Source organism: Mustela putorius, unplaced genomic scaffold (assembly GCF_011764305.1).
Source record: "Mustela putorius furo isolate JIRA1106 unplaced genomic scaffold, ASM1176430v1.1 tig00003834_pilon_pilon_pilon, whole genome shotgun sequence".
Lineage (NCBI taxonomy): Eukaryota > Metazoa > Chordata > Mammalia > Carnivora > Mustelidae > Mustela > Mustela putorius.
Window position 1 is genome coordinate 24,727,592 of NW_025421987.1, and position 23,574 is coordinate 24,751,165.

A 23,574-nucleotide genomic window follows, 5' to 3' on the forward strand; every position below is an offset into this window, starting at 1 on the left:
CTGTATCTTTGTAAATATCCACTATGCAATTTCTCGGTCATAGGGAAGCTCTATTTTTAATATCTTAAGGAATCTCCACACTGTTCTCCAAAGTAGCTGCACCAACTTGCATTCCCATATTAAGTTTTTTTTTTTCCTGTTAAATGCAATATATTAGTACCCTTATAGGCAGTTTATGTTCTCTGCTAATTTTTCAGTATCTCATGACTTTTTTGTTGCTGTTGAGAACTTGACATTTAAGATAATATACACTGTAGAACTCTGGATATTCATTCATTCTTGGATCTTGTTATATCTTTGTTTATTTTTTTAGGAATTGGGTAGATATTTTGTGTGTGTGTGTGTGTGTATGTGTGTGTGTGTGTGTGTGTGTGTGTGTGTGTGTGAAGTCCATTTCTCTGCAGTGTAAAGACTCCAGTGTTGCTCTTAGAGGATGCAGTATGCACACAGTCCCTTGGGATGACCATGGTTTTATCATAGGTCCTCTTCTATCTTTCTTTGACCACAACCAGCTGTTAGGTCCCATTAACTCCTAGCAATAGAACAAATAGAACAAGCACTCTCTTCCTCTCTCTCAAATGACTTGGGGAATAAGTTGTTCTACATTCATAAGCAATTAAATTTGGGCCCCTTTGAAGCATGGTTTGTGAGGATAATGTTTGAGAGTCTTTCTAAATAGAAGCAAACTCCTCCCATTTGCTCTTGCATTTTTCCAGGCAAACCAGCAGGATGTTTCACCAATGGTTCCACCAATCTTCTCCTAATCATCTTTTGCCAATAAAGTTACTTTCTTTGAGGGACACATTGGCGGTTGCTATACTTGACTAATGAATCATTGAACACTACGACAATAACATGATGTACTACATGCTGGCTAACTGAACATAATAAAAAATTTAAAAAAAAAGAAATGAATCTCTTCTGAAAGGATATAAAAATATTTATTCACATTATTTAATGAGATAAGGAATCATTAAATTAAGATGTTCAAACATGTTTCTCAAATTACCATAAAATTCATACTTAGAAAAATCTGAAAATTATGTTTTAACTTTGGGGGTTGCTATCAAAGATTAGGTGAAAATAAAATTACAAAATTTGATTTGAAACTGATTTTCTACTATTAGTTTTAATAAAAAATAGTCAAATATCAGCAAATTCATATGGTTCTACCTAATTAGAAGCAAGAGACAGCTGGAAAACTAATTTTCACACCAAACGAAACAACCCACCCCATGTGTTGTAACAAATAAAATCTTTGCAAGAGAGGATGACTTCAGCTATTGTGATATGTGATATGAAATACCAACCACAACATATATTAAACATGAGGATTTATAGTGCCAGCATTCCATGCTTCAGGTTGCTACCAGTAAGGCTGTAACTCACGAGGTCCAATATGCCTGACTTTCCACAGTGCATATTAAAGGCTGATGTTGGACTGACATTCACAGACAGTTTGCGGGTTACAAGGGGTAGGGACATTGTCCTAAATAAATAACTTCCTAATACAAAAATTCCATGTTAGTAACTTTAAAACCCCATGCCCAAGTGCTTTGCATCTTTGTTTAGGTTTTCTGCCTTCCATGGAAGGTAATGAAAGGCATGATACTTGAAGAGTGAGGAAGAGGCAGAAAAGTGAGTAAGCAGCAACTGCATAGGCAATAATCAGCTGCAGAGGAGTACTGGCTCTGCTGTAAGTCAGAAGCAGACTTAACTATTTCTGTGCTATAGAACACAAACATCCATAGCCTTTATATGACTTTTTAAAAAACTAGCCACTTTAAATAGGACACACAGGGTCATAAAACTCCCCTGAAAACATGTTTTTAAAACTCTGAAACATAATGGATAAAGAGGCTCTTCTTTTCTTTTTTTTTTTTTTAAGATTTTATTTATTTATTTGACAGACAGAGATCACAAGTAGGCAGAGAGGCAAGCAGAAAGAGAGGAGGAAGCAGGTTCCCTGCTGGTCAGGGCTCAATCCCAGGACCCTGGGATCATGACCTGAGCAGAAGGCAGAGGCTTTAAGCCACTGAGCCACCCAGGTGCCCCGGCTCTTATTTTCTAATGGGGCAAGGAGTTCCCATATTTTTTGGTAGATAAAACAGAGACTCCAGAAACAAGGCATTTTCTGAAGAACCACAGAGACACTCGTTCAGAATCCTGTACTTCTTTATCCTAAAATATTGAGATTTAAATCAACTCAGATGCGATATATTATTGAGTTTCTTCTTATTTTTTTATTTTATTTAAAAAAAGACAGATTTAGGATATTATAATAAATTATTAAATTTCATTTTTTAAAAATCTGTCAAGTCTACAGTAGTGGAATAAATAAATAAGAATTTTAAAAATTCAATGTTTATAGACATTTTATTAAAAAATAACTGAATTAAAAGATATTAAATAATGTTGATACACACCAGGAAGGAATTTAGACAAGGAAGGCATGTCATTTCACCACAAGAAATAAAAACCTTAGTTGTAAATCAATGAGAACCCAAAACTTTAGGTCTTTTGGTAGGTTTTCCAAGCTCCAGAGGGTCATTATGGAGGAAACTTCTTAATGGTACTGAGCTAGAATAAATAAGATAGGAGTTGGAAAATTTTACTCTGTGACCCCAAAGTAGTTTTGGAAAGAAAGTACTCTTAATGAGCCTGATGTGTGAGGAGGCAGGGAGCAAAAATCCAAAATGGTTTGGTTGTACTGAAAATCCTACTGATGTTAAGGAAAGCTAAGAAACAAAAAAACAAAAAACAGAAAAAGTGAAGTAAAATAAGGTTAATCCTCTTCTTTGGCTGAATTGGAATTCTTACAGTTTACAAAGTTAAAATTTCAAGTAAACACTGTATTTTTCACTTCCGTTCTTGTAGACAGACACAGTTTGGTTAAACAGCTGCCATACTTCACCTTGAATAAAGCTGTATGCACATATTTGGGGAAAAGGATCTTAGATAATCTCCTTATTTTATATTGCTTAAGTCTTTGAAAAGAGCATTAATGCTCTGGTTGGCTGACTATCTACAATGGCAAAGTGACCATAGGTTCTGACAACAATAAGAGGTTTCTCAGAGACACTAAAGAATTTCTAGTTCAACAGATAGTTATTTACTGAAAAGTCTAACAGACTTCAGTAGACGTTTTTGGATCAATCTCCCACTATCGGTTTTCTTTCACAAATGTGTGGCAAGTGTCTACCCATTTTTTGCTGTCTGGACTCTAAACCCAAATTAGTTTGTTTAAAAGATGGACTTATTTGGAATAATCCACATACATTTTAGTGGTATTAAGAAACAAATGTCTGTGAATAAATAGAATGGATTTTCAGGATAAAATAGAATATCCACAAAGAAAAAAAATTAAATTAAAAACAATGGGGGGGAGACAAAGGGAAATATTAATATTGAGAAATAACAAAAATGGCAGTTGCAAAGCAGGCAGCTTCCCACCCATTCCACATGAAATGCTTTCATTAAGGTTTACTCTTTCCTGTTGGTATGAGCAACCCAGATGAAAAGAGCAGAAGCCATGAACTGTAAGGGAGCTGAGACGCAAGCCAGGCAGAAGAACCATTCAAATTCCCCAGACACCTTCTCAGACAGCTCTAGCTTCTGGTGGAGTAGTTCAGTTCCAGCATCATAACATCTTACTGAGCCCAGTGTAAACAGATGTTGTAGGAAAACAAAACATAACTAGGTAAGAGCATAGTAAGAGCTTTTCAAGCGACAGAGCAGGGCATCAATATGTGATTGTTTAAGAATTATGACTCTTTGTCTCTATGGAAACAGGAAGAAGATAAAAGGTTTGTATAATGACAAGACTCACCTGCAATAAGATGGAGAATGCCTGTGGCAATGGTGGGATACCAACTCTGGCAAATGCAAGCACAAAGTCCAGTCACAGCCCTAAAGCACATCAAATCTAGATTAAAAATGGTGAAAGGAACTGGAAATGCCAAAGATCTGATTTTGAAAAAGAGAAAAGAAAGATGTTACCATGATTTCAGACAGTTTTTTCACAATGACAGTTTCATGGGCTAATTAGATCTTTTCTCAAGAAGTGAGAAAGGAAGGGCCCCTTGATGGTGCAGTTGGTTGAGCATCTCACTCTTGATTTCTGCCCAGGTGATGATCTCAGGGTCCTGAGAAGAGCCCTGTGCTGGGTTCTATGCTTAGCGGAGAGTCTGCTCAAGATTCTCTCTCTTTTTCCCTCTGTCCCTCAACCTGCTCATGCTCTCCCTTCTTCTCTCTTTCTCTCTAAAATATTTTTTTCAGCTACTGATCTTAAGTTGTTTTTTTTCTTTAATTTAATTTCTTTTCAGTATAACAGAATTCATTGTTTATGCACCACACCCAGCGCTCCATGCAATACGTGCACTCCATAATACCCACCACCAGGGTCCCCCAACCTCCCACCCCCACCCCCTCAAATCCCTCAGATTGTTTTTCAGAGTCCACAGTCTCTCATGGTTTATCTCCCCCTCCAATTTCCCTCAACTCCCTTCTCCTCTCCATCTCCACATGTCCTCTGTGTTATTTCTTATGCTCCACAAATAAATGAAACCATATGATAATTAACTCTCTCTGCTTGACTTATTTCACTCAGCATAATCTCTTCCAGTCCCGTCCATGTTGCTACAAAAGTTGGGTATTCATCCTTTCTGATGGAGGCATAATACTCCATAGTGTATATGGACCACATTTTCCTTATCCATTCGTCCATTGAAGGGCATCATGGTTCTTTCCATAGTTTGGTAACCGTGGCCATTGCTGCTATAAACATTGGGGTACAGATGGCCCTGCTTCTCACTACATCTGTATCTTTGGGGTAAATACCCAGGAGTGCAATTGCAGAGTCATAGGGAAGTTCTATTTTTAATTTCTTGAGGAATCTCCACACTGTTCTCCAAAGAGGCTGCACCAACTTGCATTCCCACCAACTGTGGAAGAAGGTTCCCCTTTCTCCACATCCCCTCCAACACATGTTGTTTCCTGTCTTGTTAATTTTGGCCATTCTAACTGGTATAAGGTGATATCTCAATGTGGTTTTAATTTGAATCTCCCCGAGGGCTAGTGATGATGAACATTTTTTCATGTGTCTGATAGCCATTTGTATGTCTTGATTGGAAAAGTGTCTGTTCATATCTTCTGCCCATTTTTTGATATGATTGCCTGTTTTGTGTGTGTTGAGTTTGAGGAGTTCATTATAGGTCCTGGATATCAACCTTTTGTCTGTCCTGTCATTTGCAAATATCTTCTCCCATTCCGTGGGTTGCCTTTTTGTTTTTTTTACGGTTTCCTTTACTGTGCAGAAGCTTTTGATTTTGATGAAGTCCCAAAAGTTTAGTTTCGCTTTTGTTTCCTTTACCTTTGGAGACAGATGACATGATTCTTTATATGGAAAACCCAAAAGACTCCACCCCCAAACTACTAGAACTCATACAGCAATTCAGCAATGTGGCAGGATACAAAGTCAATGTGCAGAAATCAGTGGCTTTCTAATACCCTAACAATGAAAATACAGAAAGGGAAATTAGAGAATCGATTCCATTTACTATAGCACCAAGAACCATAAGATATCTGGGAATAAACCTAACCAAAGAGGTAAATGATCTGTACTCAAGGAACTACAGAACACTCATGAAAGAAATTGAAGAAGACACAAAAAGATGGAAGACCATTCCATGCTCTTGGATAGGAAGAATAAACATTGTTAAAATGTCTATACTGCCTAGAGCAATCTATACTTTTAATGCCATTCCGATCAAAATTCCACCAGTATTCTTCAAAGAGCTGGAGCAAATAATCCAAAAATTTGTATGGAATCAGAAGAGACCCTGAATCGCTAAGGAAATGCTGAAAAACAAAAATAAAACTGGGGGCATCACGTTACCTGATTTCAAGCTTTATTACAAAGCTGTGATCACCAAGACAGCATGGTATTGGCATAAAAACAGACACATAGACCAGTGGAACAGAGTAGAGAGCCCAGATATGGACCCTCAACTCTATGGTCAATTAATCTTCAACAAAACAGGAAAAGATATACAGTGGAAAAAAGACAGTCTCTTCAATAAATGGTGCTGGGGAAACTGGACAGCTATATGTAGAAGAATGAAACTCGACCATTCTCTTACACCATACACAAAGATAAACTCAAAATGGATAAAAGACCTCAACGTGAGACAGGAATCCATCAGAATCCTAGAGGAGAACATAGGCAGTAATCTCTTTGATATCAGCCACAGCAACTTCTTTCAAGATATGTGTCTTCAATTTCTTTCATGAGTTTCATTGTCAATTTGGATACCTTTTATTCTCTTTGTTGTCTGATTGCTGTTGCTAGGACTTCTAATACTATGTTGAACAAGAGTGGTGAAAGTGGGCATCCTTGTCTTGTTCCTGATCTCAACAGGAAGGCCGCAAGCTTTTTTCCCATTGAGAATGATATTTGCTGTGGGTTTTTCATGGATAGATTTTATGAAGCTCAGGAATGTTCCCTCTATCCCTATACTTTGAAGCATTTTAATCAGGAACAGATGCTGGATTTTGTCAAATGCTTTTTCTGCATCAGTTGAGAGGACCATGTGGTTCTTTTCTCTTCTATTATAGATTTGTTCTGTCACATTGATTGATTTGCGAATGTTGAACCACCCTTGCAACCCAAGGATGAAATCCACCTGGTCATGGTGGATAATCTTTTTAATGTGCTGTTGGATCCAAATTGCTAGGATCTTGCTGGGAATCTTAGCATCCATCTTCATCAGGGATATTGGTCTGAAATTCTCCTTTTTGGTGGGGTCTTTGCCTGGTTTGGGGATCAAGGTAATGCTGGCTTCATAATAAGAGTCTGGAAGTTCTCCTTCTGCTTCAATTTTTTAAACAGCTTCAGCAGAATAGATGTTATTTCTTCTTTGAAAGTTTGGTAGAATTCCCCCCCGGAATCCATCAGGTCCCAGGCTCTTGTTTTTTGGGAGGTTTTTGATCATTGCTTCAATCTCATTACTAGATATTGGTCTATTTGGGTTGTCAATTTCTTCCTGGTTCAATTTTGGAAGTTATAGTTTTCCAGGAAGGCATCAATTTCATCTAGGTTGCTTAACTTACTGGCATTAAACTGTTGATAATAATTTCTGATGATTGTTTCTATTTCCTTGGTGTTAGTTGTGATAGCTCCCTTTTTGGGGTAGCAATTCTCATATCAGATAAATTGGGTTTTAACCTAAAGACTGTAGTCAGAGATACAGAAGGACACTACATAATTCTTAAAGGGATGTCCACCAAGAAGATCTAACAATTGTAAATATTTATGCCCCCAATATGGGAGCATCAATTACATAAGAAAACTGTTAATCAAAATGAAGAGTCATATTGATATGAATACATTAATAGTAGGAGATCTTAACATGTCACTCTCGGTAATAGACATATCATACAAGCAGAAAATCAATAAAGAAACAAGAACATTGAATGACACATTGGACCAGATGAACCTCATAGATATATGGAACATTCCACCCCAAAACAGCAGAATACCCATTCTTCTTGAGTGCACATGGAACCTTCTCCAGAACAGACCACATACTGCATCACAAATCAGGTCTCAACCTATACCAAAAGATTGAGATTATTCCCTGCATATTCTCAGATCACAATGCTTTGAAGCTGGAGCTCAACCAAAAGGAAAAGTTTGTAAAGAACTCAAACACCTGGAAACTAAAGACCACCTTGCTTAAGAATACTTGGAGCAACCAGGAGATCAAAGAAGAACTTAAACAATTTATGGAAACTAATGAGAATGAAGACACTTTGGTCCAAAACCTATGGGATACAGCAAAGGTGGTCCTAAGTGGGAAATACATAGCCATCCAAGCCTCCCTCAAAAAAAGAGAAAAACCCAGAATACACCAACTGTCTCTACACCTTAAAGAACTGGGGAATCAACAACAAATTAAGCCAGCTCCACACAAAAGAAGGGAAATAATCAAGATTAGAGCAGAGATCAATGAGATAGAAACTAGAGATACAGTAGAACGCATCAATGAAATTAGAAACTGTTTTTTTTTTTGAAAGAATCAATAAGATTGATAAACCATTGGCCAAACTAATCCAAAAGAAAAGAGAGAAGGTGAAAATTAATAAAATAAATTTAAAATCTTTTTTTAAAAAAAGTGAGAAAGGAATACTTTAATATTGGGGATTCTTTTTTAAAGCACTTTGTTCAAAAAGATGCTACCCGATAAAAGTAAAAGCACACTAACAGTTAATAATTACTGAGGCTCACTGTGTCAGGACTGTTCTGCACATGCTTTGTGTATTAATCCTCCCTGAAGCTCTATGAAGGATTTATATATTTTATAAATGAGGGCACTGAGGCAAGAGATACAAATAACTTGTACAAGGTAACACAGTAAGTGGTATATCCAGCATTTGAAGTAAAACCTTCTGGCTCCACTTGCAAATAAATCTATATCCTTATAGGATCTCAAGGCAGGAATAAGAAGTTAATGAATGGTGATTATAAAAATTCTGTTGAAAGAATATACATAGAGCATAAAGCAGAGGATTTCAGCACTCAATAAGTGGCAACTTTAATTACCATAATTTCCTCAAGAACATGGGAAGATAGCTGATGACTTTACAAACCAACCCCTCCCATTTTTACATTATTTTAATTATTAGAAATGTCTTAATATCAACTCTAAACCAAATTTGATTTTCTAGGCCTCATTTAACTTTTTTGGAACTACACAAGTCTTTTCTCCAGTTTCCCTTCAAACTCTGTCAATAATAAACTTCTTCTTATATACTTGCAATACAAAATTGAATACCTTGAATAACATGGTTTAAGTGTACAGGCTGACATATATGCAGATTTTTAATAGAACAGTACTGTAAATGTATATTCTATTCCTTATGATTTTCATAGTAACATTCTTTTCTCTCTAACTTACTTTATGTAAGAATACAGCATATAATTTCATAATATACAAAATATGTCTCAATTGACCATTTTATGTTATTGATAAGGCTTCTGATCAACAGTAGGCTGTTCGTAGTTATGCTTTGGGGAAGTTAAAAGCTACATGTGGAATATTGACTAAGTGAAAGAGACAGTGCTCCTAACCCTTACATTTTTCAAGGGTCAACTCTATTTGCCATCTTTATTCAATGCTTCTTCTCATGACATTGTCATTCTACGCATAAGCTCCAGAAAGTCTCTATGGCCTGAATATCAGGTCCAAATATGAAGACATTATTTCCTAGGTAGTCGGACCATCAAAGAACAGAATGCTCCTAATAAATATTTTCATTATTATGATACCTATACTTTTGTTACTACTACAAAAGACTGGATTAACATTTTTCATAGTCCTGAACTTTGACACATATAGAGCGTGTAATCAACTTTTTTCAGATATCCCTATCTGAACTCAGGAACGGAAATGTTTATCTCAAATATAGAAATTTATTATTTATCTAAATTTAATAGTTGAGTACAGATTCTTTGCCTCTTTGGTTAGGTTTATTCCAAGGTACCCTATAACAATTGTAAATGGGATTGACTCCTTAATTTCTCTTTCTTCTATCTTGCTGTTGGTGTATAGAAATGCCACTGATTTCTGTGCATTTATTTTATATCCTGACACTTTACTGAATTCCTGTATGAGTTCTAGCTGTTTTGGAGTGGAGTCTTTTGGGTTTTCCACATGAAGTATCACATCATCTGCAAAGAGTGAGAATATAACTTCTTCTTTGCTGATTTGGTTGCCTTTTATTTCTTTTTGTTGTCTGATTGCTGAGGTGAGGACTTCTAGTACTATGCTGAATAACAGTGGTGATAATGGACATTGCTGCCATGTTCCTGACCTTATTGGAAAAACTCTGTTTTTCTCCACTAAGAATGATATTTGCAGTGGGTTTTTCATAGATGGCTTTGATGATATGAGGTATGTACCCTCTATCCCTACACTTTGAAGAGTTTTGATCAGGAAAGGATGCTGTACTTTGTCAAATCCTTTTTCAGCATCTATTGAGAGGATCATATGGTTCTTGCTCTTTCTTTTATTAATATATTGTATCACATTGATTTGCAGATACTGAACCAACCTTGCAGCCCTGGAGTAAATCCCACTTGGTAGTGGTGAATAATCCTTTTAATGTACTGCTGGATCATATTGACTAGAATTTTGGTGAGCATCTGTGATCCTCATGGACATTGGTCTGTAATTCTCCTTTTTGGTGGGGTCTTTGTCTGGTTTTGGGATCAAGGTAGTGCTGGCCTCATAAAATGAGTTTGGAAATTTCTCTTCCATTTCTATTGTTTGGAACAGAGTCAGGATAATAGCTATTAATTCTTCTTTAAATCTTTGGTAGAATTCCCTTGGGAAACCATCTGCTCCCGGTCTCTTATTTGTTGGGAGATTTTTGTTGACTGCTTCCATCTCCTTCCTGGTTATGGGTCTGTTCAGGTTTTCTGTTTCTTTCTGGTTCAGTTTTGGTAGTTTATACATCTCTATGTATGCATCCATTTCTTCCAGATTGTCAAATATTCTGGTGTATAGTTGCTCATAATATGCTTTTATAATTGTTTATATTTCTCTGGTTTGGTGTTGGTTGTGCTCTCTCCTCTTTCATTCATGATTTTATTTATTTGGGTCCTTTCTCTTTTCTTTTTGATAAGTCTGGCCAGGGGGTTATCAATCTTATTAATTCCTTCAAAGAACCAGCTCCTAGTTTCATTGATTTGTTCTATTGTTCTTTTGGTTTCTACTTCATTGATTTCTACTCTGATCTTAATTATTTCTGTTTAGGTTGAGGCTTTCTTTGCTGTTGAGTATAGGCTTTCTTTGCTGTTCTTTCTCCAGGTCCTTCAGGATTTGGGCTTTCTTTGCTATTCATTCTTCAGCTCCTTCAGGTGTACGGGTAGGTTGTGTACTTGAGACCTTTCTTGTTCTATAAATTACTCATGAAAGAAATTGAGCGAGATACAAAGAAATGGAAGGACATTCCATGCTCATTGACTGCAAGGACAAATATTGTGAAAAGGTCTATGGTACCTAAAGCAATCTACACGTATAATGTAAACCCTATCAAAATACCACATTTTTTTTTTTTTACCACAGAAATGGAACAGATAACCTTAAAATTTATATGGAATCAGAAAAGACCCCAAAATAGCCAGAGGAATGTTGAAAAAGAAAACCAGCATTGATGATATCACAATGCAGACTTCATGCTCTATTACAATGCTATAATCATCAAAACAGTATGCTACTGGCACAAAAATAAACTCATAGATCAATGGAACAGAATAGAGAGCCCAGAATTGTACCCTCAACTCTATGGTCAACTAATCTTTAACAAAGCCAGAATAATATCCAATGGAAAAAAGGCAGCCTGTTCAACTAATGGTGTTGAGAAAATTTGAAAGCCACATGCTTTCAATTAAACTGGACTATTTCCTTACACTACACACAAAAATAGACTCAAAAATGGATGAAAGACTCAATGTGAGACAGGAAGAAATCTATCAAAATCTTTGAGAAGAACACAGGCAGCAGCTTCTTCGACCTCAGCTGCAGCAACTTCTTCCTAGAAACATCACCAAAGGCAAGGGAAGAAGGGGAAAAAATGAACTATTGGGACCTCATCAAGACCAAAAGCTTTTGCAAAGCAAAGAACAAAAAAAAAAAAAAAACAGTCAACAAAACCAAAAGACAATGAAGAGAATGGGAAAAGATTTTTGCAACTTAAATATCATATAAAAGGCTAGTATCCAAAATCTATAAAGAAGTTATCAAACTCAATACCTAAAGAGCAATTAATCCAATCAAATGGGCAGAAAACATGAGCAGATATTTTGGCAAAAAGACATCTAAAATGGCCAACAGATACATGAGACGGTGCTCAACATCTCTCAGCATCAGGGAATTACAAATCAAAACCACAGTGAGATACCATCTCACACCAGTCAGAATGGCTAAAATTAACAAGTCAGGAAATGACAGGTGCTGGAGAGGATGCAGAGAAAGGGGGATGCTTTTACTGTGATGTTGGGAATGCAAGCTGATACACTCTGCAAAACAGTATGAAGATTCCTGAAAAAGTTGGAAATAGAGATACCCCATGGCCCATCAATAACACTATTGGCTATTTACCCTAAATCTGAAGGGGCACTTATAGCTGAATGGTTATAGTAGCAATGTCCACAATAGCCAAACTATGGAAAGAACCTAGATGTTGATCAACAGATGAATGGATAAAGATGTGGTATATATAAAATGGAATAATATGCATCCATTAAAAAAAAGCCACAAAATCTTGCCATTTGCAACGTTGTGGATGAAATGAGTATGTGTTATGTTAAGGAACATTAGTCGGTCAGAGAAAGACAATTATCATATTATCTTTCTGGTGTAGGGAATTTGAAAGGCAGGGTGGGGGTTCATGGGGGGAAGGGGAAAAAATGAAATAAGAAATGACTGGGGAGGAGAAAAATCATGTTAAATTTTAAAAAATTTTAAAAAGCTATTGGTTTCATCACATAAATCTCTTTCCCTCAGAGAAGATGGAAAGATCTTAGTAACTCATGGGCACAAACTTTAACTGACTATTTTTCCTAGATGCCACTGAGGGAAGAGAGGAGGAAAAAACCTTATTACAAGGAGCACTGTTCTATTAGGGGAAAAAAAAAAAGAATATGAAGAGAAGATTCAGGTGTTGCTGATCATGATGCATTTACTTGTTATCAAGAACAGAAAGTAAAATTTCTTTGTACACTAAAAATAAAATAAAATATTTAAAATTTAAATATTTAAAAATATTTAAAATAAAATAAAATAAAATATAAAAATAAAATAAATTTTCCCTTTAAAAAATGGCCCACTATTGACATCTTTTAAAAAAAATTTTTTTTAAATTTATTTTTAGCATAACAATATTCATTGTTTTTGCACCACACACAATGCTCCATGCAATCTGTGCCCTCTCCAATACCCACCACCTGGTTCCCCCAACTCCCCACCCCCCGCCTCTTCAAAACCCTCAGATTGTTTTTAAGAGTCCATAGTCTCTCATGGTTCACCTCCCCTTCCAATTTCCCTCAACATCTTTTGGGGACGTCTGTAGTCTGTCATCCAATGTGTTCACTGCTTCTCTCAACTCCATATTTCTAATTTGGTAAGTATGTATCTAACTTTAAAATATATTATCAACAGAACAGCGTTCACTGCAATATCATTAGAGATCTTATTCCAAGTTGATGCAATGTACTGACTCATCTAGGTCAATAACAGAGATCAACAATTGGCAGATTTATTTTCTTTTTCCCTCAACTGTACTGCTGAGATCAATGTACTCACAGGTCTGAAGCAGATGGATCCCTCTGCAATGGTTTCTAAGATCAACAAGTTTCTCCACAAACTGCTCATTAAGTATGAAACTCATGCATGGTCACCACATCACATGACTCTGCAACACGACTAACAATACTGCTTGTTGTTTGAATTATAAACCTTTAACAAAAATCCCTTTCTGTAGTTACTCTCTGAAATAAAAAGCGATATAGAGAGATGTTCCCAGAGGACAACAACCTCTTTGGCCTTGAGTGACACACAGGATTCACTGATGCTCAATGAATGCCAGTGGTTCTCAGGCTTAACTCATGGGCACAAGGAAAGAAAAGAAAAGTTGGAGCAGTAAAATGAATGAGAATAGATATGCAAAAAGACTAGGAAGGTGGAGAAGACAAAGACGTAAATAAATAGGACCTTTGATTGTCTTTGCCAAAGCTGCTCCTCAAACCACCCTCTTACCCATTTCAGTTAATGATAAATCCATCCTTCCAGTTCTAGTTCTTTCTAGCTCATCCTTCTGGTTTTCAAATGGAGAGTAATTGTCTGTAATGATAGCAATGGCTTAGCTCTAAACCTAGGGGCCTGTGCTGTGATTTGCCTAGAGACCAGCCTAAGTCCCCTAAAAGCATCCTTATTTCTCACTATGCCTTCAACTACCATTAGTTTTGGTGGATCATGTGACCCAAGGAGTAGAGCACCTTGTACAGCTGTTTACACCTTTGTAAATCCTTCTCCTGTTCATATTCACACTTAAAACTAATAGCTTTCCTGGACACTTGGTAAATGGGTTGGTATAATACACCCAAATGAAGGTGACATTGGATCCAAATCCACAGACCCCAAAAGGTGCCTTACCTTTCGGTTGGTTGTAAGAGGGCCAGATGCAGCAACTTATCCTTTAAACATCTTAGAAGAGATGTCTCCCCATGATCCATTGCTGGATTGCCTAGATATAAGAGCCTTGAATTTTTTGAATATATTTCTCAACTTCTGGTACACAAGTGTCTACCAATAGGTCTACAGTTGCTGCTTCATAAGAAATAAATGTGATAGCTTATGGCAGGGAAAGAAGACGAAGGTCCTCGAATAAATATTTGAAAATCATGTATCTGATAAGAGCCTCATAAGCAGAATATAAGAAGAATCTCAAAGCTAAAAAGTAAGAAATATATCTCAATTTAGAAATAGAAAATATTTCAGTAGACACTTCTGTAAACAAGATATGCAGATATCAAACAGAGACATAAAAATATGTTCAACAAAATTCATCATTGGGAAAATGCACATGACTATAGTGAGATACACTGGCCCACCATTTAAAATAACTAAAGTTGAGCGGCACCTGAGAGGCTCAGTTGGTTAAGCATCTGCCTTCTGCTAAGGTCATGATGTCAGGGTCCTGGGATTGAGTCCTGCATCCAGCTCTTGCTCAGTGGGGTGTCTGCTTCTCCCTCTCATGCTTCCTCTGTGCTCTCTCTCTCTTTCTTAAATAAATAAATAAATATCTTCAAGAGAATAACTAAAATTGAGAAGACTTCCAATATTGAAAGCAACAATATAGACTTTTGTACACATAGATGGACCACAATATGAGGTGAGAGATAAATACACAAAATTGAAGAGAAGAATTAATTTTATTTATTTATTTTTTAAAAGATTTTATTATTTATTTGACAGACAGATATCACAAGTAGGCAGAGGCAGAGAGAGAGAGGAGGAAGCAGGCTCCCTGCTGAGCAGAGAGCCCAATGCAGGGCTCAATTCGAGGACCCTGGGATCATGACCAGAGTTGAAGGCAGAGGCTTTAACCCACTGAGCCACCCAGGTGCCCCAAGAAGAATTAATTTTAACTCACATTTGGATTATGTTGAAATTTCTGGTACACATATTGCTTATACACCCTCCTACTGAGTTTTGACAGGGCTTCTATTTTATCTATGTAGTTTATTTCCCCCATTTTCTTTGGCTTTCACAAGCAAAGACTAAGCACACAATAAATGATTTATGACTTCACCAAAATATAAGCCCTTTGTTTCCCCCTAGCTGCCATCAAGTCCCATGTGGAGGTTAAGCACTTTTACTCCTCTTTAGATCCTAAATGAAAATGTTGCTATTTGTACATTGTACTCTTTTGACACATATAATGTCATTATTTTCTGAGTGAACATTATGTCACTTCTCTCTTCATGCTGAAAGGTAAATATGAACACCTTACCACCATGTTCAAAATATCTCACTAGTTGTCCTTAAAGGTGGGAGCAAGAACAAAGGGCCTGACCTAGCCTCCAGACCCCATGTGAGCCCAACCATGTTGGTCTTTCTCATCCTATCTGGCTCCTCTTGCTTCTCTTTGGATGCCAGCTACATTTACCACTTTTCTTTATGTGCTTCTCCAATGATCTAGCTCTGAGACCATCTAGGCCCTCCAAGGATGGAAGGCCCTAAAGGTGGCAAATGTCCAGGTCATCACATTGTTAATGAAGACTTTGGACATCCTCCCTGACCAATCAAAAGAGAATCTGCATTTTAGGAAAATTCCTAGGAAATTCACAGGCATTAATATTTGAGAAGCATTGATATATGGCACCTCCTACTATGGTCCTTTGTACCTCTGTGAAGTAAGATTTCTCACCTATTTACAAATGAAAGTATGAAATTCAATGTAGTTCTGGAACATGACCTGCATTTTGCAAGAGAAGGACACCTGTATTTGAGTTTCCCCTGAAGGGAATGCAGAACTTTGGCCTCATTAAAATCATGTATGATTGGCTCAGATGTGATCATACTAATCAAAGCCCTCAGAGCATCAAAATTTATACATGGAAATTTGCATAAATATGTCAGAGGTGTCATTAGTAGTGGAGAATAGGGGCATAAAATATAATATTGATGATGACTTGATGTTTATGATTTCAGAGTCTATAATGCCCTATGAGTTACCTGGACTTTTCACACATGTTCAAGTTTACATTGTCCAGAAGAACAATTTAGTTTTGTCCTAAAGGGAAGCCTTAGGTGCTATTGGGAAAATTTTAGTTCTTCATTCCTTCCCATTCTGGCAAAAAGCCCACAGTTGTACAATTGACTGTGTTGTGCTTGAAACAAATTGGTGTAAACAACATTCTCCTGAGCTTGTTAAAGGAAGCCTCCAAAGTGAATCAGTGTGCAAGAAGTTACTACACATGTTATGATCGTTTCAGTGCTACTCTATTTCTTATCTCCTTTAGAAAACCTAACACTTCAAAAGAATTTTCTCAATTTCTTATATGATATGGGTAAGAGAGAAATGATTACTATAAAATTCATTATTTTTTATATATAAATTTGATATACTCTTACATTTATAATAATTGTACATTGGGTTTACAAGAGCCAATAAGCCAGGTGAGTAGTGGAAAAACAATAGTGAATAATTTACTTATTAAATTTTAATTACTATCCTCTAGTAAGCAAAATAGCTGTAAGACTGAATTACTCCCTTTAACAATGTTTTATTATTTCTTAACATGTCTCTAAGGAATTTATAAGTGTTCATGAACAAGAGTGTTAATTTAAACTACATTAAATATCATTCCATAGTGATTCCTACATAAGCAATCTTTCTGCTTCTTCTGATTAAAAGCTCCATTGTGTCTAACTGATCACATCTTCTGATTCAAACTTTTAAGGTGAGTCAATTGTATATTAACTCTTTCCTAGTTCCCATTTTTGACAAGCATTTCATTGACTATTTATATACAAATGGGCAGTAGGTACTCCTTCACTTCTCTTTCCAGCATTTATAGCTTAATAAGTACCCACACAAATTGAATTTGAGATTTTTTCATTATTTAGTGATTTGGAATTGCCTAGAAAGGAGTTTTTTTTCCAATAAAAATACCTTTATCTTCTCCCATTCCGTCGGTTGCCTCTGTTTTCTTGACTGTTTCCTTTGCTGTGCAGAAGCTTTTGATTTACCCCAAAGATACAGATGTCGTGAAAAGAAGGGCAATCTGTATCCCAATGTTTATAGCAGCAATGGCCACAGTCACCAAACTGTGGAAAGAACCAAAATGCCCTTCAAAGGACGGATGGATAAGGAAGATGTGGTCCGTATACACTATGGAGTATTATGCCTCCATCAGAAAGGATGAATACCCAACTTTTGTAGCAACATGGATAGGACTGGAAGAGATTATGCTGAGTGAAATAAGTCAAGCAGAGAGAGTCAATTATCATATGGTTTCACTTATCTGTGGAGCATAACAAATAGCATGGAGGATATGGGGAGATGAAGAGGAGAAGGGGGTTGAGAGAAATTGGAAGGGGAAGTGAACAATGAGAGACTATGGACTCTGAAAAACAGCCTGAGGGTTTCGAAGGGACAGGGGGTGGGAGGTTGGGGGAACCAGGTGGTGGGTATTAGAGAGGGCTCGGATTGCATGGAGCACTGGATGTGGTGAAAAAATAATGAATACTGTTATACTGAAAATAAAAAAATAATAAATAAATAAATAAATAAATAAATAAAAATAAAAACACACATACACACAAAAATACCTTTATCATGTGAAATTAGTAGCTTTCTTATTTCTATCACCTGTATTCCACTCCATTCTGCCTCAATTTTATTCTGCGAAAACACTGGTAGAGGAAAAGATGTTCTCAATAAAACCTTAAGTATTTCTGGAAAAAGTCAGTCCTAATCACTGTTATAGCAAATGTGAAGCAACTTTTAAATGTTAAAAACCTTTCAGGCAGTGCTAATATATTTATGAGCAAAGTTTATGATGTAAGATTTAACCAGAAAATCTGTTACATAAACATATTCCATGGAAAAATAAATTTGGAAATTTGAATAAAATAAGGAAAGAAAAGATTCCTATTGTTGACAACTTTAAGCAACACCCAGAGTTAAAGTAAACATTTATCCCTAAATCCTGGGCCTTTATTTTTTTGTTGTCCATAGTCTTTCTCTGATATATTCTCTTTTTCTTTTAAAGATTTATTTATTTATTTTAGTAAGAGAGAGAGAGTGCAAGTAGATAGAAGGGCAGACAGAGAGAGAGAATCCTCAAGCAGATGCCCTACTGAGTGCATAGTCCAATGTGTGGCTTAATCCCAGGAATCTGAGATCATGACCTGAACTGAAATTGAAAGTCTGCCTCTTAACCCACTGAGCCACCCAGTCACCCCTGATAGATTCTTAATCTTTCTTTTCTGTGTCTTTCCCACACTCATCTAGCCATGTGTCTATTCTTCTTTGCCTATTTCTGTGCCTGCATCTTGTGATCTTCACCCATCCAAATATCTCCTTCTGCTGTCTTCTTTCTTCTTTTTATGGCTTTCTCTCCATTTCTCTCTTTTGAAAAATTTTAATAAAGCAATATCAAGGAAAGATGTTCTATTTGTCCACCTGCAGTAGACGTATAAGAACTGTTGTCCATACTCTTGGAATATTCAGTCTTGCTCCTCTTCTCACTGTCGTCCAGTTGTTTCCCACTCACTGCTCATTATGTTCTGGCCTCCACTGCATCACATGACAGAAACTGCTCTCACTAAGGGCATCTCTTATTTTCCATGCTTAATCACACCTGTTCACTCCTTATCCTACCAGAGAATTTATTTTAGTGATTGGTACCATAATTTTCTTTGACGTTCTTGACTATCTTCCACTCTTTGTGTTCATGACACCCATCTTGATCATTCTGCTCAGTATCCTTTCCTGGTCTCTCCCTGTCTTTATTCACTGCCAGTCAGAACTATTAGTTTCAACAAGATATATATTTTTTGGAATGGAATCTAACATGGAAATGCTGGGAAATTAAAGGACTCTGCTGAGAAAAAATGGGCAGGAACAAAAGCAAGCATGGCCGTCTGCCAATAGCAAAAATTATATTCCAACATTGACTCCATGAGGGCTGTTGTCACCACTGCTATGTGAGAATTCCACTGTTCACATGGACAGAGTCACTGGTATGGATGCAGGGTGCATTTGCTGGGGCCTTCATATTGTGCCTTGGCTGCCTTTGCAATTCAGATTATCTTTTGTCCTTGTCCCTTTTCCCCCCTCATTCCAAATTTCAACTCTAGGGTGAGTGATGTAGAGTTGTCAAACCTACATCATGTCTCCTCACCCTAGATGTCAGAGAGATAGGAAAGTCAACTATAGCACTTTTGGGTCCTACAATGGGTGGTAGAGTTTGCTGATTCAAAATTCTGTGGTAGAAAAGAGGATCAGTTTGGCTATCTAAAGGAGATATATATCTCTCTAAAGGAGATATACATTGTCAGTTTAGTTATTCACCATTCTCTTCACTTTATGTATTCTCCAATAGATAGGTCATATATAACTATGCCTTCAGTCTACCGCAATGATTTTCAATTCATGATCTGCAGTAGACTCAAACTACAAAGTACACATGCACTGGATGTCCATAAACTGGCCACGGCATCTGAGTTCTCACTCAAATTTTGATGAGAATCTATGAAAGTTGCCAAGTGATGCCAAGTGAAGATTCCATTCTTCACTGACTAACCCTGCAATGTCAGAGGCACTGCCTCTACCTTCTGAAAACTTTCCATCTGTCTCTTCATCTTCCCACCAATCTCAGTGTCATTTCAAATATAGATTATCCATGTCACATGTGTTTGTGTCACCTATAGTTCAAATAGAACACAGATTCTTAGCTTTAATACTTGACTCACTAAATCAATGTCTACAGTAAAACCTCAAATATATATTTTTCATAAAACTTTCCTCAGAATGTGTGATCTAGACATTTAATTCAAAATATACATTTGATGTTTTACTATAGGTTCTGTTTTGAGAACACTGAATATAGTAACGTTTTTACAAGTATTCCTGACCTGAATTTCAAACTCTTTGCAGACTATTTTCTACACCTCCATATATTCACTTTAAAAAGAATTTACTGTTCTTTTCTCTTAGTTTCAGTCCTTGCTTATTCCCTAATGAATAATGTTCATGATCCTCCACATGCCATTTAACTCATTGTATTACTGAGACCCTTCAAGATCCTTTTCCCTATACCCTCCACCCACATCCCAAACATAAAATTTCTAAATTATTCAGATCCTATCCCATAAGTTTAGGATGTACTACAATGTCTTTCATTTTTCCAATTCTGTTCATTGCTGCACATTTTAAAAATTGAAATAATTGCACTCATTTCAAAGCCCTCAAAATAGATTCCAATCAACAGAGAGGCAATACACAAAATTGAGATGATATTTTGATGTGCATAATTTTATTTCAACTCTCCTTTCCATATTTTCATGTTATAAATTGAGTGACTTTTTTCCAATTTCCTAAATGTCATTTCAGGCAATACTCCATGAGGATATGGAAAAAGAAAATGGAAAAGGACTTGGAAATGCAACATTGCTGACAGATTTGATTCTCACAGGATTCACATATGAACCACAGTGGCAAATCCCCTTGTTCCTAATGCTCTTGGTTATCTATCTTCTCACCATTGTGGGGAACCTTGGCCTAAATGCTCTTATATGGAATGGCTCTCAGATTCACATCCCCATGTACTTATTTCTTGGGAGTTTGGCATTTGTGGATGCTTGGGTATCATCCACAGAATCCCCCAAGATGCTGCCCAACATTTTTGCCAAGACCAAAATGATATCTCTTTCAGAATGCATGATACAATTTTTTTTCCTTTGCAGTGAGTATAACAGTAGAATGCTTTCTGCTGGCAAAAATGGCATATGATTGCTATTTGGCCGTTTGCAACATTATCCAGTGATTATGTCAAATACACTGTGTATCCGCTTGTTAGTTTTGTCACTTTTAGGTGGCTTTCTTCATGCCATAATTCATAGTTCTTTCTTATTCAGATTCACCTTCTGCAATTCCATCATAGTGCATCACTTTTACTGTGACATTATACCACTGCTTAAGATTTCTTGCATCGACCCTTCTATCAAGTATCTGATAGTATTTATTTTTGCTGGGTCAATGCAGATGTTCACCATTCTGATAGTTATTGTCTCCTACAAACTAGTTCTCTCTACAGTCTTAAAAAAGAAGTCTCTACAAGGCATAAAGAAAACCTTTTCTACCTGTGGAGCCCATCTCTTATCTGTCTCCTTATACTATGGGGCTCTTGTCTTCATGTATGTGCACCTCATATCTACACAATCAGAAGACCAAGATATGATGGACTCTTTATTTTACACTATCATAATTCCCTTGTTAAATCCAATTATCAACCGTTTAAGAAATAAGGAAGTCATAGATTCATTGAGGAAAATATTGAAGAGAACTTCTTAGAATTCACATTATTATCTGTACTCGTTTTACTAGAATGACAAACTGTACAGATTACATACTTGCTAGGTGTTGATTAGTGTTCATTTTTTGCAGTTGTAATTGTCCTAATGTTTAAATGATTTAAGGGGAGATTACAAAACAAATATATGTATATGAAGTCAAAGATAGAGGGAATTTTAATCAAGTGTTCATGACACAAAAATAATTTATAAGGAAACAAAATATTTCACATGCTTGCATGTTTCAATGTGGCTTCATAAATGCATTAAGCATTGAAATAGGGTAATTACTCTAAAAAAGAATTTGAATATGATATATCTGACAACCACACAGCTGTGTACCCCAAAGATTCACATTACATTCATTCCACATTGGAGTCAGGGTTGTATTTGAGTGAACAGAGACCAAAAAGTATAACTAGCGATCATTTTTCAGGTTCACCTTTACCCTTCCTCTCTCACCACTGATTAGCTACACCATTCTACTGTTATAATTAAGCTCTTCACACTAAGACTGCTCTTTCTGCCATTTGCTGTAATCCTGTTATTTCTACATCCTGTTAATATTCTTTCTTCCAAAAGATTGACTAAATAATATCCCACTTTGGCAACTTTTTATGGATTGTCATATCTACCAGATTATTATATATGTCATATATAACTCGAACTCTATATGCATATGCATATTTTATTTATATGTATGTATACAAAATGAATGATATACAAAGATACCTACATACATATTATATAGATTGTATATATTCCTGGCAAATTATATATTAGCTATGTGTTGATTAGTATGTTGTTGTTATTATACAAATTATTATAAGTTATAATACAAATTATAAGTTATATACAAGTTATAATTAATTATATTATAATTAATATTATATATAAATATATAAAAATAATATTACAATTAATATTAATTATATTAATATTAATTATAATATAATATAAGTTATAAGTTATTATACAAATTTTAAAGATTTTACTTATTTATTTGAGGAAGAGAGATCACACAGAAGTGGGGGAGATGGACAAAGGGAGAAGTGGACCCTCCACTCAGCAGGGAGCCCAATGCAGGGCTATATTCCAGGACTCTGGGATCATGATCTGAGCCAATGGAAGACCCAAATGAGCTTAACCAACTGAGCCAGACAGATGCCACTATTGTTGTTGCTGTTGTTGTTGTCTTAAAGTAGGCTCCACACCTAGTGTGGGACCCAACACAGGGCCTGATCTAATGACCCTGAGATCAAAATCTCAGGTGAGATCAAGAGTCAGAAACCCAACTGACTGAGTCACTTTGATGCTCTTGTGTTGACTAGTTTTAACCAATTTTTGCAGTTATAATTGCTCTAGTGTTAGTGACTTCAGTCCTAAAGTCTTTTTATGCACAACTTTAATATCTGTGTATGTTTGTGGACATATACACTTGTTCTCCCTGGCATTACTTGAGATTCATCCCCCCAAAACCTTGATTTCATTCTGAAGTCTCCTAAAACACGCCTATGGAGTCTGTGTTATACTGATATGAGTTACTGAAATTCTTCTGGATTCTTTGTTCTTAGGTACACTATTTTGTTGATATAGGCCTTTCTACAAAGAATCCTTTCTGAATTGCACCCACCTTCACTTATAATTGAAATGGATCCTATCTTTAAGATCTGTCTTAAATGTTACAGCTTCCTTGATGTATTTCCAGATTAACTCAAAGAGGTATTGTTTGAGGCATTGTATATTTCCTTTATTCTTTTAGGTCACTAATGCTCTTAGGTAATACTTATTTTTAGCTTATGAACTTCCTTAGATTACACTTTAGAAGTCCTAGTACTCTTCCAATCTTTTGCAGTGTTTAGCACAGTGGCTAAAACCCATGAGTTAGTAAATAACTATTTACAAAACATGTAAATTGAAAATGAAA

At 36.2% G+C, this 23,574-nt stretch overlaps 2 pseudogenes; one reads left to right on the forward strand and one right to left on the reverse strand.

Moving 5' to 3' along the window:
- Positions 1–2,067: 2,067 nt before the first annotated feature.
- On the reverse strand, positions 2,068–14,296 carry LOC101688454 (annotated as a pseudogene).
- A 6,410-nt stretch (positions 14,297–20,706) lies between these two features.
- LOC101688166 lies at positions 20,707–21,648 on the forward strand (annotated as a pseudogene).
- Positions 21,649–23,574: the final 1,926 nt, after the last annotated feature.